General features: G+C 40.7%; 1 long non-coding RNA gene across 1 annotated transcript; it reads left to right on the top strand.

The window, feature by feature from the left end:
- The first annotated feature begins 233 nt into the window (after positions 1 to 233).
- On the top strand, positions 234 to 6065 carry LOC138166950 (uncharacterized). Its single transcript, XR_011169783.1, has 3 exons — positions 234 to 298; positions 4797 to 4871; positions 5723 to 6065. It is a non-coding gene; the product is annotated as an uncharacterized lncRNA (long non-coding RNA).
- The last annotated feature ends 8391 nt before the right edge of the window (positions 6066 to 14456 follow it).

The raw sequence follows: 14456 nt of genomic DNA, 5'->3' as shown, positions 1-14456 counted from the left end.
TGACCCTGGGCAAGTCACTTCACCCTTTTGCTTCAGTTTCATCATCTGTAAAATGATCTGGAGAGGGAAATCTAGAATCTTTGCAAAGAAAACCCCAAATGGGGTAATGAAGTGTAGGACATGACTGAAAAATGACTAAACAAAATATCAACAAAGAGGGGGTAAAGACTGTGTCATACTTTTTCCATGTCCCCCACAGTGCCTGACACAAAGCTGGGCACATAGTAGGTGCTTCATTACTACGTGGTGATGTTGCATGGACTCTCCCATTCTCCTGTTGCTTTGTCATGTTCATTAGGTAAGTGGATGCATACCTAATAGGTATCTATATATATTATATATATATATACATATGTACATATATATGGAAAGAAATTATGGTTATATATTTATATTAACTGATTACTATATTACATAAATATAGATTATCTATAAATATTGTCTATAAAGAAATAAATATGTATGATATAATTATATAGTATATAATATGCCATTATATATTCTATTAATACATAATAGTATATTATCATACTAATTAATTATATTTTTTATATTATATATTAATTAATCAATACATGAGTAAATAGTAGCTCTTTTTTGAGGCAGAAGGAGAGGACAAATTATGTGGACCAAGAAATTTGATGCTGACATGCAACTTTGATGAGGTTCTTGGGTTGGTGCTTGTGGAAGAGGAGGTCTGGAGTCCCAGTGGTGGTACTGTGTAGGTTGGGGCCTCACCCTCTCTAGCTCTGCAGACTCTAGCTTTGTGAGCCTTGCAGAAAAACCCTTGAGGAAGAACAAACTCCCATCTTCAGACCTTCCCTGATGACTTTTGGATACCCAAGGCCCAAAGAGCAGGACTGACTGGAAAATCTTTGGGTATCTATTTGCTTGTAGGAGGTACATGAAACATTTCCTGTAGCCATGCTGTGTGTCTTGCTAAACAACAACACAGGGAGATGGTCAGAGCCAACTGCCAAAGAACAAAGAGAAGCTTTATCTCCTTGGCCCCCCAAAAAGCAAAGCAACAGCTCCACCAATCAGGTGCGGGCCCTCAGGACAGGCCCTGTTGCATGCATCTTGGACTTTTGTCTTCTCACTCCTTGCAAGTGAGTGAGGGCAGCAGCAGGAGCAGAGGAGAGGCAGGCAGCAGCAGACCTCTTGTGGGTTGGAGCAGTTCAAGAGGAGAGAGCAATGCTCAGCCAGGATGCAGCCTGAGGGGCAGCTGAGAGCAGCTCTTCTTGCAGACTCTCTGAAAGCCCTCCCAGATGTAGGATTCAGAGCAACCTCAGTAGAGATGGTGGATGTGGCATATTTTGACTTCGAAGCTTATCTAAATGCTAACATTACAACATACTGCTCCAAGTATGACAACTTAGAAAGAATATTTCTTGATTATTTATTCTTGTCATAACAAGCTTTTGGAAATTCTTAACTCTACTGGCAATAGGGCTTTAATTAGCCTTCTGGGGAGAATTGCATAGGAACTGGGGTGAGGCTGGGCTGCAAACATTCCTGACAGTTTGGTATAATATCTCTTTTTTCCTCCTCTTGTATATTTTACACAATGCAAGAGGATGGTCCTTCGTCCTCTATCTAGGTCAGGTGATCAGCTGATGAGTAATGCCAATCAAGTCATACAGAGTACAAACAAGGCCTTCAGACCCAACAAGCACCTGTTCCCTTTCCTATTCCTTGTTTCCACTTGGCTACCAGTGAATCCTACAGGGGTGAGCTTGCAGAAGTTTTAAGGACTATTCCTCCCAGGGAGTAGTTGTGATTTAATAGGGTATCTACTCCTGCAGGTAGGTGAGCCCTCAAGAATCCAAGGATTAATGGCTTAGTGTGGCAAGCAGAGGGGAGTTATTTAGAGATAGGGTGCCCTACACCTACATACTGACATCTGACACAAACATACCCCAGCCTCAGCTTCTGGTCTCCACTAACGATGGTCATCCCAACCTAGGTTCCTGGTCTCCCCATTAACAAGGTCCAGGACGATAAAAATCAGTCCCGGTTGGATGGGTGGGGAAAAAACGGTAGGAAAAAGTCTTCTTTGGCAGATTCTATCAAAAGTGACTACCATTTCTTTCTGGACTTCTTACTATGCCCACCAGCCACTTTCCTTCCTTTGATGCCAATGGTTTTGAGTTGGTGAGAAAGCATCCACTCTTGTTTTTATTTTATTGGTTTCTTTTAAAAAAAATACATTCTATTTCCCCATTGGCCCCTCCCTTATAAGAAAGAGAAAATTAATCCAAACTGACCAATGAAGCAAATTTGACAATGTATGCAGCTCTCTGTATCCATAGTCCTCCTCCTGGAAGGAAAATTAAAAATCCACTTTTGACATCTTCTCAATGATTCCCCTTTAACTTCTCCAGGCTTGACTGTGGTTTCACACTAGTCCAATGATAAACTTCCTGGTGGTACAGACAGTCCTGTGGCGGGTTTCATTTGGTTTTTACCCCGGACTAGCCTCTCTGTTGGAGCGATGTAAGCCAGCCTTTGCCATCCCCCTTGGGCTTTGTTCCCTATTTCTTCCCTATTCAAGTCTAATGTATTCCCTTAGGAAAGATGATGTCTCAACAGGAAGATTCCATGAGCTACTTTTGGGTGTTAGGGTATAATCACAAGATCTGTAGCATCATAGCTACAGAACTGGAAAGAATTTTGAAAAATTAAATTGTGTTTTGTTTTCTGGAAGGAATTTCTATGGACATATCACCAAACCTGCACCTGTATAAGAATCCCTTTTTCATTAGTGGGGGGTGGGGACAATGGCACTGAATGTAGAGTCTTGAGTTAGATGTAGACTTGAGTTCATTGACTCTTGCCTCTTCTACTTTCTATCTATGTAAACATGGGCAAGTCACAACCTCTCCCAGCCTCAGGTTCCTCAATTGTAAAATGAAAAGATTGGACTATCTGGCCACCAAGGTCTCTTTCAGCTCTATATGATCCCCAACAAGGGGTCCTCTAGGTTCTACTGGAAGAACCCTAAAATGGGAAATTTGCTATGCAGATGATGATGATAATTGTAAGGGGAGTAGCCAAGTGACACACAGAAGTCTTACAGAGGCTAAAAAAAGGCCTTGAAAGATAAAGAGGAAAGCTTTCAGATTTAAAAAGGGTGGAAAATTTGAATACCTTAATTGCCTATGAAGAGAACAAATAGACAATGAATGTTTCCTGGGCATAGACTGCATTCATATAGTTGTCCCTAGTCACCCATCTCAATAGGATTCCCAAAGGAGTATGGGAGATGAAAAGTACTGATCATCCTAAGGGACCCTAGAGTTGTTTACAGAGAGAAGAGCTTTAAAGCAGAAATGTTTTGTCTTAAAGAAAAGGAAAATCTTTTCCTGTTTCCTATGGAGAGATGACTAATGACCCCAAACTTGAACCTTTGAAGGAGCCAAAGGGAAATGCTGATTGCGGTATCTGTAATTTTCACATGGGAAACAAATGCCATTTTGTAGGGAATGGGGAATTGCTTTGGAGTGAAAAACTGAATAGTTTTAAAAATACTTGATACTTGTGATTGTTCTGCTTTTAAGATGATTACTCTTATGGCTTACTGAGGAATCTTATACATGTTTTTCTCTGCTATGATTGGCCAGTGCTCATCACTGAAAGTTCTCTCTTCTTCTTTTTTTTTTTTTTTTTTGCTTTTTGGAAGGGAGAAGGTAGGGCAATTGGGGTTAAGTGACTTGCCCAAGGTCACATGGCTAGGGTTTTGTTAAGTGTCTGAGGCTGGATTTGAACTCAGGTCCTCTTGACTCCAGGGCTGGCACTCTATTCACTGTGCCACCTAGCTACTCCCAGTTCCCTCTTCTTAATAAAGGTATTCTTTAAGCATAGAGTGAAGCATGTCAACTAATGAATAAAACTGCTCAGTGTTTGAAAGAACCAGTTGGATGTTACCAATCCTTATAAAAGAAGGACCCTAAGAACTCAGCTTATCAATTGCTTAGTAAGGCCATTTAGCCAGTGGTCCCTGCTGTACAGGAATACCAGTTGAAGATTGTTCAAGAAATCATTGGCCTAGATGCAAGAGCACTACCTTCCAATGACACATCCATGGTATCCTTGCTGTACTGATAGCTTTCCACATGAGCAATATTAACACATGACTTTTGGGTTTTGATAGTGGGTCCACTCATAATATTTGATGTTGTAACTAAGATAGATTGGTACCAGAAGTTGGGTTTCTGAAATTGAGACTACCCAGGGATGTGATATGACCACATCAGGAGGGTCTAAAGCTTTCAGTTTTGTAGTCCTGGGGTAAAGGGACACAGAGTTAGATTTTCCAGTTGTGCATGGCATCTTGTTCAGCTCCTCCTCTGAAATCCTGTGGGCTTAAGGACATATTTGCAAGGATAGGAGTGTGTGGTAGGCATGACACTGAAATGCAGGAGTCCGGGGAGGCTAGGTGGTGCAGTGAATAGAGCTCCAGCCCTGGAGTCAGGAGGACCTGAGTTCCAATCCTGCCTCAGACACTTAACACACCACACACACACACAAAACTTAGCCGTGTGACCTTGGGCAAGTCACTTAACCCCAATTGTCCTAAAAAAAAAGGTAGGAGTCCAGGGCTTGTGGGATAAGCTATCTATTTGTCACCATTCTCAGCATACTGGAGAGGGAGCAGAATCAGAGCTAAGATCTAGAGTTACATCAATTAATTTTTAAAGAATTCTTGGAGAATTCTAGGTGGCAAAAAGATAGGCTTGGACCCTGAATCTGATGAGTCACTACACTGCACGTCATGCTTTGTCTTTATGCTCCAGATCCACTCAAGTTGGGAAGGACCTTGACAATGAGATGGACAATGGAAATACCTCAGAGAAACTGTGAGGATCCAGGTGAGTTCAAGACTCTTCCTGACTGACAGGGTGAAATGGAAGCTGATAGAGCTCCTATTGCCTTCTAAAATTGTAATCCAAAGCAATATTGCTGTCCTGGGGGGAGTAAAAGAAGTAGCAGCAATCGTTCAGAAGGGAATAGACAGCATCCTCCAATCAAGAACTGATCTGGTGATATAAAAGGAAGAGGGAAGCCATCATCTTAGGGGACTGAGCACTCCATATGTATCTATACTGATTCATGCATGGTCTGGGGCATGGCAATGGCAAGGGTGGAATACTGGATCATAGGATCATAGATTTAGAACTGGAAAACACCTAAGAGGCCAATCTCCCCATTTCATAGATGATAAAACTGAAGGGTCACACAGTGAGTGGCCAAGGTGGGATCTGATCCCAGGTCTTCCTTTCTCCAAGTCCAGTGCCCTTTGCATTATGCCCCATGGTTTCTCAAAGATAAAGAGATAAGGGGCAGGATTCTTTGGGAAGACCTTGCTGAGTGGGTTGCCATTTATCCATTTAAGTGTCCCATCTTAACACCCACTAAAAATGAGCATAGCACAACAATGAGATCCGCATATTCACACAACCTTTAGCAGGAGCTTCTAGAATAGGCTACTTGGAATTCCTGGCCTTTGTGTGATAGACCATAAGCAGATCAGGCATGGAAAAAGGGATTGAGGATATACATGAACTACAAATCACAGCATGCCATTAGATAAAATTGACTTTAGTCCCATGGTGGCCAGCTGCATCAGCTGTTGGACAGTCGGTAAATAAACATTAATTGACTACTATCACCCAGGCACACAGTGCTAGGCTCTAAACTACTTTGTACCTCCTGTTCCAAGGCCCCTCCCTCTGACTGGAGAAGGCAGAGGGTGGATATTAGAGACCTCCTCTCTGAACCTCCACCATAAAAGGAGGGTGCTCTGGGAATTCACCTCATCATTTCTCACCTGGCTACTTAGACTTCATGATCCCCAGAAACTCTTCATTCTGCGAGACTAAATCAACTCTGATGCCCTCACCTCAGATCATTTCTCTCCCTGTCATCATGCCCCAGGAGAGGGTAACCTCCACCCCTCCATTTTCAGCTTTTTTCTATGTCTTGTCTTCCACCATTAGGTTGTGAGCTCCATGAGGGCAGGGACTCTCTTATGCCTTTTTTTGTGCTTAACATAATGCCCGGCACATAGTAGGTCTTTAATAAAGGTTTATTTGTTCTGGCTCTGACTCTTGACTCTAAGCTCTGGGGTGGAATCCTGTATACTTATGAATTAATTCTAATTATTACACAGTTCTTATGGCACATTGCCATGATATTTTATGTTAATTTAATTTTTGTATGTTAAAAAATATTTGTTTAGACAAGGGGTAGCACTATGTAAGAGTGGCCTGTAAAGCTGTCCAGATGGTTGGTATAGGCACTGTAATTGCCAGTGGCCACCATGCCATTCTGGCTTCCTCTTTTTAGACATGCATACTATGATACTGGTAAGATTCTACTTTCCACTATAGCTTCTAACCTCTAGGGAGCAGAATTGACTATGTTCATTGCCAGTTCTAGGTCCTGAAATATCTATTGAATGACCCTTTGTCATTCATCCTCTCTAAGCCTCAGTTCCCTCATCGGCAAAATGAGAATAATAATACCTGTAGAGTTGTAGTGAGGATAAATGAATAATGAAGCGCATAAAAGTGATTTTTTGGGGGGAGGAGGAGAAGCAATAATTGGAATATCTTATAGCCTGAATTACAAATCATGACATAATTTAAAAACTCCACTAGGATTTAGTGTAATAACTCCTAAGGCTTAGGCATCAAACCCATGTGATTAACTTTCTCTAGGTACTATATTGAAATGCTCCAGTGATTATAACCTATCCACATTTGCCCATAAATTCACCATAAGGGCACTGTCCAATGTACTCAAGGCACTTCTCAATTTCTCCTGGTATCGTGAAAGTACCAGTGGAATACTCCAATTGTCTACTCGTCATCCCACACTCTTGCCACATGGTTAACTCATTTCTTCCTCACATACATTTCACTGGATGGTCATCTATGACATCATGGGCCACAGCAGGTTGTCTTGACCTTTGTCTTGCCACTGGACTTCAGTGACTCTGGAGGAGAGAGTGAGGCTGAAGACTTTACACAGCTCTGCTATACAAATATCCAACTAACATGCAAATCAAGACATCACTGTCGTGAAATCATTGATCCTCTTTGAGAATGAAGGACAAACAACAATAACATTTCCCTAATGACATTTTTTACTCCTTCAAAATTCTTCATTGATTATTTGTTGCAGAGTTTTCATGTCCACCATGTATGTACCTTTCTGCTGCCTTCTGTGGGAACTTTATTTTTAATTCTTCACCAACTGGGATATAATAAACACTTAATAAATGCTTCCTGCCTTACCTTACCTTCATTCCATTTATTCTCCGCCATAGAGCAGCACCTGTAGAATATTGGTATTAAAAAAGATGGATCTTTGTTTTGAGGGTAAGTTTGGAGCTAAGAAAGGAGCTTTGCACTCTCCTAAAGTCAATCCATTCTTCTTTTCCTCTCATTGAGCTCTGAGCCCAACTCTTCATTCACCTATATTATCTGTCCTAGATATATATATATATATTGACAGATAAATTTTATAGGTTGTCCATCCAAATACATGTCATAATCTGGGCTTCATTCATAATCCACTATCTGTTTGTTCTTTCTGGTTGGATGATGAGGCCAAACTATTGTGGGTGGTTACAGATCTCTTTTAGGAAGCTCTGCAGTGTTCCGGAGTTTGATGGAGCCAGCACAATGCCATCCTCAAACAAAAACACCTATAAGACCTTACCATCCAGAGAGAGCCTCTTCAACATTCACTCTTAGCTAGATCTCCTCCGTCACAGTTTAGAACACTTTAGGTGTGCATATATCTTTCTGTTTTATGCCTAACTTGATGTTTTTTTTTTATCAAAAGATCATTGAACAGTATTATTTGTGTTGTTATCTTTCATGGAAACTTGAATGCTTTTGATGTATGAATTCATGATACCTTGTTAGAAAAGAGCTTTTAAAGTGTTGTTTTGCTCTATTGAATCAAATGCTTTTTAACATCAACAAACAGTAAATACAATTGTAGCTTATGTTTCTGACATCTTTCAATCAATTGTAAAATGATAAATATGTGGTCCAGTGTTGAATGTTGCTTGTGAAAGCCTGATTATTCCCTACTAATATATTTATTGAGGATGTCCTCAGTTCCTGTATAGATGACCCTTATAAAGATTTTGTATAGCTAGGAATAGACATATAAGATGGTAGTTGTAGACAGAAAAGGGAGAATATGAGGTATATCCAGGCTGCAGTCCTTAATTCAATATTGTTAGAATGCCAGGCTTATGTCAAATTGTATGCTATATAAAATTGATAGTGACTGATGTATTTCTAATATAATAGTATTTATTCAGTACAGTGAACTCAAGGGTTTCTGACATAGAAAGTAATGAATGATCTTTTTTTCTTTCTTTTTGGAGGGGGGAGGGCAGGGCAATTGGGGTGAAGTGACTTGCCCAAGGTCACACAGCTAGTAAGTGTTAAGTGTCTGAGGTAGGATTTGAACTCAGGTCCTCCTGACTCCAGAGCCACTGCTCTATTCACTGCGCCACCTAGCTTTCCCAGTAATGAATGATCTTTATAATATTCTTGATTGTGTATAACATTGCATGTGCATGATAAGTAAGAATGAAATATAATAAGTAAATTAAACATTTACATGTATTAACATAACTAACTTATAACATACATTTTACTTTTTGTTATACTAGTAACAGGGCAGCTAGGTGTTGTAGCAGATAGAGTGCCTAACCTAGAGTCAGGAAGACCTGAGTTCAAATGTTACTAGCTGTGTGATCCTGGGTAAATCACTCTGTTTGCCTCAGTTTCCTCATCTGTAAAATGGGGATAATAATAGCACTTACCTCTCAGAGTTGTTCTGAGGATCAAATGAGATAATTATAAAGCACTTACACAGTTCTTGGCACATAGTAAGCATTATATAAATGTTAGCTAGTATTATTTGTAGTAGTAGTAACATTCAAATATTCTGTAGTAGGTACCCAGGAGAAACTAGGCAACCTTTTTGAGTATCACTATCAGTCATTTAACCAGGTGTGAAATTCCGTTGATAAGGTTAGTTCTGAACAACTTAAAAGTTAACTCTGTGGACCTTTTGTCCTGGATACTTATTGCTTCAATGACACTAAACTGATGATTGATTAATGACTGATAATTGATATACCTGAGCTAAATTCTGGGGCTTGATTTTGGAAAAGGGTTATAGATACATAGGAAAGGAACCATATACAGATTTTGACTCAATTCTTTGGCAGGAGACTTATGCTTCCATGCTCCTTACCTGTTAACTTTGTGCATCAAAGAACTGGTGCCCAATGAAGAAGACCAAAGGGAGGAATTTCTTATACCAACCATAGACCATAGTCAAAAAGCAGCATAGGGGAGAGCCAAAATTTGGAGAAAAAAACCCAGACTTTGCCTTTCACTGGCACTAGAAGCATGTGCATCAAGAAATCAACCTCAGATAAAGATAAACAAGTTGAAGAATTCCTGGACCAAGTGAAATTAGGTCCCATGCCAAGCAGGGCCTAGATATTAGGAGCAAGTAAGATACAGAGCCTCTATAAGAAAGAGCAAATCTGACTCTTGCCCTTCACTGGTTCTGTGAGATATGTGGACCGTGCAGGTTTGGAATAGGGCAGTTTACTCCCTTTCTGGGTGCCTTCTCCTTGTGGAGGGCCCCATTTAGGGTATTTCAAGAAGGTTAAATTGGGAAGATTGTATAGATCCCTAAGAGATCAGACCCATCAGAAAGGTAAGGAGAGTTGATTTGGTTATTTATAGTTGGGTATGTTGTTTGTAGTTTTTGTTGGCTTAAATGAAGCTTTCCATATATTTGATATTTTGTTAACCTTCATGCTTGCATGGACTCTAAGGACTTTTTAAAAGTGATATAGACATGAACTGAATTCTGCAAGAGCCAGAGATAATATTGAGAAACCTTCCAAAATTAACCCTGTAATGAAAATGCAAATTTAAAGATGTTCCCTGCCCCTAGGCCCTTTGATAGGCTTAAGAGACTCTGAGAACCTTCCTTGATTTGAAAATATACTCTACCCCCTAATAGGCTGAATGTGGTCACATGGAGCCTGTGGCAGGAGGCTTGGTTTTCAGGAATGCCCACATCTTGATGCTGTGTGATTGGGCAGTGGGTCAAGAGTGTGGTTACATTCTCTGACCCAGGAGAAGGCTATTTAATCCCTGATGTGAGGCTTTGCTTTGGGGCTCACTTTGAGAAGTGTTGTGTAACTTGACCAGATGAGACTCTGGGCAGCCATTTAGAGCCCCCCAGTTTTGAAAACCCAGATATTGATGCTTCCCTCTCTGGTAACTGTGATTTGGTATGGATGTAATGGTTGGACAGTTTGGAAGCCTGTCTGCTGAAATGTTCTTGTAACTTATGCTTGTAACCTCTGTATACTCTGATGTTTGGGGTGCTGACCTTTTCCCCCTGAACTAGGTAAATAATATATGTTTGATTGATTAAAGTAAGCCTGTTAACCCATTTTGATTTGTTTTCCTTTAGAAAAGCAGGTCTAAGAACCTGTGTTGGCAGCCACCCTGGGGATGCTGGGGTGCTTGCTGCTACAAACCCCAATTCATGTGAACAAAGAGAGAGTTATTACTGCAGTTCTGGGTCCTGGATTATAATTCAATTTGGCCAGTAAGAGATCCCCACCTATTCACTTTCCTTTCTGTATGCTCTACCCCCTTCCCCAACTAGATTGGCCAGGACTCATCCCTAGAAATTTACTCAACTAATTAGCATTGGCCCAATAAGGCAATTCCACAAGAATAGAATGAACTGTGTCAGCAAATGGGCGATATTTGAAAGAATCAACCAGGTATTTCCAAAATCTCTAGGAGTACTCTGACAACTACAGCTTCCAATGGACCATGAAGTTTTTTTTTCTTTTTTTTTTTTTAAGCAATCGGGGTTAAGTAACTTGCTCAAGGTTACACGGCCAGTTATTTCTGGGTATGGTGCTGAGTGTCTGAGCCCAGGATTCGATCTCCAGGTCATCCCAACACTGGAGCCGGTGCTCTTACTCGCTGTGCTACCTAGCCGCCCTGACCATGAAGTTTTTCAGTCAGTGGCCATAGCCTATTTGGTGCCTGGCCTTTGAGACCTGAGCAATAAGAGACTGACTATACCTCCAGGGATAGGCAAATTGGATCCAAGTATAGCATGATACAATTTGCCTATAGAGAAGATTCCATGGAGTGTGCTCAGAGTTGCCATTCCTGGTTCTAGTCAATCACGTTGGAGGTCTAGGGTTTGCCTTGGACATATATAACTTGGGGCTAAAGGTCTGAAACTTTGAGATGATGATGGTGGAGCCAGAGTGACTAATGATTTGGTAGACATACAAAAGGGGACAATCAGTCCTTCTGCCTCTCTCTTCCTTGCTGACTGATGTCAGGACTGTTTCTATCTGCTTCCCAGTAGAGGGCCCAGAGAAGGGCAACTGGCTGTCTCTCACCCTGACCTTACAGCAGCTGTGTGCATCTGGCATCTTGTCTTGGCAAGTCTGAACCTGGGTTTGAGTTGACTTTTTCTGTGCTTGTTTTTTCCTAGTCTTAGATTAATAAGTACCTATCCCATGATAAATATGGCTGTAATTGGAGACTTCCTCATGAATTGGAGAGGCCCTAGGTTCCATAAGATGAGTGGTTTTTGGAAGCAGCAGGAGCCCTAAGATGGGTAGGAAGGGGTGGTGGTGGTAGTGATGAAGATGAGCTTCACTACATTGATATTTTTTCTATCCAATAGTTTTCAAAGAGCTGTCTCTTTCCAGCTTTGCCTGGAACTCTTTCCAAGTGGTTTGAGCAGCTTAGTGAACTCATGGGTATCATAAAGAAAGTAGGGAATGAGCTGGCATTCAAATCTCTCAAAAGAATTTACTAAGGATTCAAGCAAATCAATTAAAAAATAGACAAATTCACTTAACCCCAATTGCCTTGCCTTCTCCCCTCCAAAAAAATAGATAAATTATATTCACAGGTTGATATTGAAAGCTATCAATACAAGAAGAATATGGGACATTGTAAGATTATGATTGTTATGATCTTCAGAGAGGCCCCAGTGGAATGAATTCTACCTTCATTCCTTCCTTCCTTCTCCTTACCATTTCCTTGAGATGCAATGTATACTAACTTTAAAAAACCCCAACCAATTAAGGTACTCTGCTGAGTGTAATGTGTCAGCTCTGAGAGGCCAGGGACTGAGTATGGTACAGTGAGGACACTTCCAAATATGAATTAATGATGCATCCCAGCTCCCATTCCTGAATGCCTGAAAGCAGGACCCTTTCAGGGTCTCTGCTATGACCTGACATTTCACTGAAGGAGTTGGTTGCCTGTCACTTGACAAACTTACTGACCTACATGCACACATATCTCTTTCCTATCCCATAACCCTCTATTCATTTCTGCTTTTTTATCCCCGACTCACAGTTGCTTTTCTTAAAGAAATTGTAGTAGATGGACTGTTCTGACAGGCATTTTCCTATACAAATGACCTCCTTGAGTCCCTCTTTTCTCTTGATTTCCAGGAAGGAACACAAGCATCAAACAAGCAAACATGAGAAGGAAAAGAACATGAAAAATTTTGTAGTTTTGGGTCTCTGATTTTTTTTTCTTTTTTCAAAATGACTCCTGTATGCCAGGCCTAATCAAAAAGAAAATGTCACCATCAAATGAACAATTAGGGCAAATCAGGCTGAAAAAGAATCATAGAATTCTCCCCCTCCCCATGCTGTCCCTCAGCTCTACCCTGGCTGGGTGGCTGTTAAGCTATAGTCAGATGACGGCATCTGTGATGTCGGTGACACTTCAAGACTTGCTCATTTGTAATCAAAGAAGAATAAGTCCTGGGCACTACTAGCCCTGTGTAAGCTCAGGCAGCCCATTAATAGCCTGGCCTACAAAGAGAAAAATCTGTCCTCTGCCTAGACACCTTGTTATCTATTTACTATTTTAGCAGAGTAATTGGCCCAACCCGAATGTGGTAACAGATGCTGATGCCTCAAGCTCCCTATTAGATGCTTTAAGAAAAAGCAGGTGAGTCTCACTTAATATAAATAATACCAGTCAGGCCATATTTCAGCACTTCAAGGGTCCCTTCTTTCACTGGTGTGGCTATAGATTCACCTTCCAATGACTCAGGGCACATCCCCTTTACTACTTGTTAGTCTTCAAGAGAAAGATCGTTCTGGTTCTGTTACAAATGTACAGGCATACCTCATTTTATTGAGTTTTACTTTATTGCACTTTGCAGATTCTGTATTTTTTTTTTTACAAATTGAAGATCTGTGGGAGCCCTGCATTGAGCAAGTCTACCAGTAGCATTTTCCCAGCAGCATATGCTCACATTGTGTCTCTGTCACATTTTGGTAATTCTCTGGGTAGTCTTATATCTGTTGTGGTGATCTGTGATCAAATCTTTGATGTTACTATTGTCATTGTTTCAGGGCTCCACAAATCATGCCCATATGAGGGGGAACTTACTGGATAAATGTTGAGTATATTCTGACTGCTCCACTGACCAGATGTTCCCCTATCTCTCTCCCTCTTCTTAGGCCTCTCTGTTCTCTGAGACACAACAGTATTGAAGAATATTACATAAACTTAGTTGATAAAGCAGTAGCAGGGTTTGAGAGGATTGACTCCACATCTGAAAGAAGTTCTCTTGTGGGTAAAATGCTATCAAACAACATGGCATTCTACAGAGAAATCTTTTATGAAAGGATGAGTCAATTGATGGAGCAAACTTCATTGTTGTCTTATTTTGAGAAATTGCCACTGCCATCCCAACCTTTAGCATGCCCCACATGGCTCAGTCAGCAGCCATCAACATTGAGGCAAGACCCTCCACTAGCAAAAAGATTAAGACTTGCTGATGGCTCATATGATGGTTATCATTTTTTTTAGCAATAAATTATTTTAAATTAAAGTATGTACATTTTTTTAGACATAGTACTATTATACACTTAATAGACTACAGAGAAGTGTAAACATAAATACATTTTATATGCACTGGGAAACCAAAATATCAGTATGACTTGCTTTATTGTGATAATTGCTTTATTGTGGTGGTCTAAAACCAAACCTGTAACAACTCCAAGGTATGCCTGTATATTATTTCATTTAGACTGGGCCCCTCGTGCAGCAAGACAATTCTTTTATTTGTTTGTTTTTTGTTTTGTTTTGTTTTGGAGGGGGGATGCCAAGGAAATTGGGGTTAAGTGACTTCCCTAAGGTTAAGACAATCCTTTTACTCACTCATAATTGATTCCCAATCCATTTTCCACAATGGCTGTTCCAAATCTTCTCTTCTCTCAAACCTCCCTCAGTGCTCCTTCCCACCCTCACAGCTGAGGTGCTTGCCTCATACTTTATTGAAAATGGAGGTCATTGCCCCAGAACAATCTTTTCCCTCCTTCC

The sequence above is a fragment of the Petaurus breviceps genome, unplaced genomic scaffold, assembly GCF_028583685.1.
Source record: "Petaurus breviceps papuanus isolate PSGF00001 unplaced genomic scaffold, PetGlider_PUasm1.0 227, whole genome shotgun sequence".
In the NCBI taxonomy this organism is placed as follows: domain Eukaryota; kingdom Metazoa; phylum Chordata; class Mammalia; order Diprotodontia; family Petauridae; genus Petaurus; species Petaurus breviceps.
The sequence above is the reverse complement of the archived record's forward strand: the minus strand, read 5'-3'. Positions and strand labels throughout refer to the sequence as shown.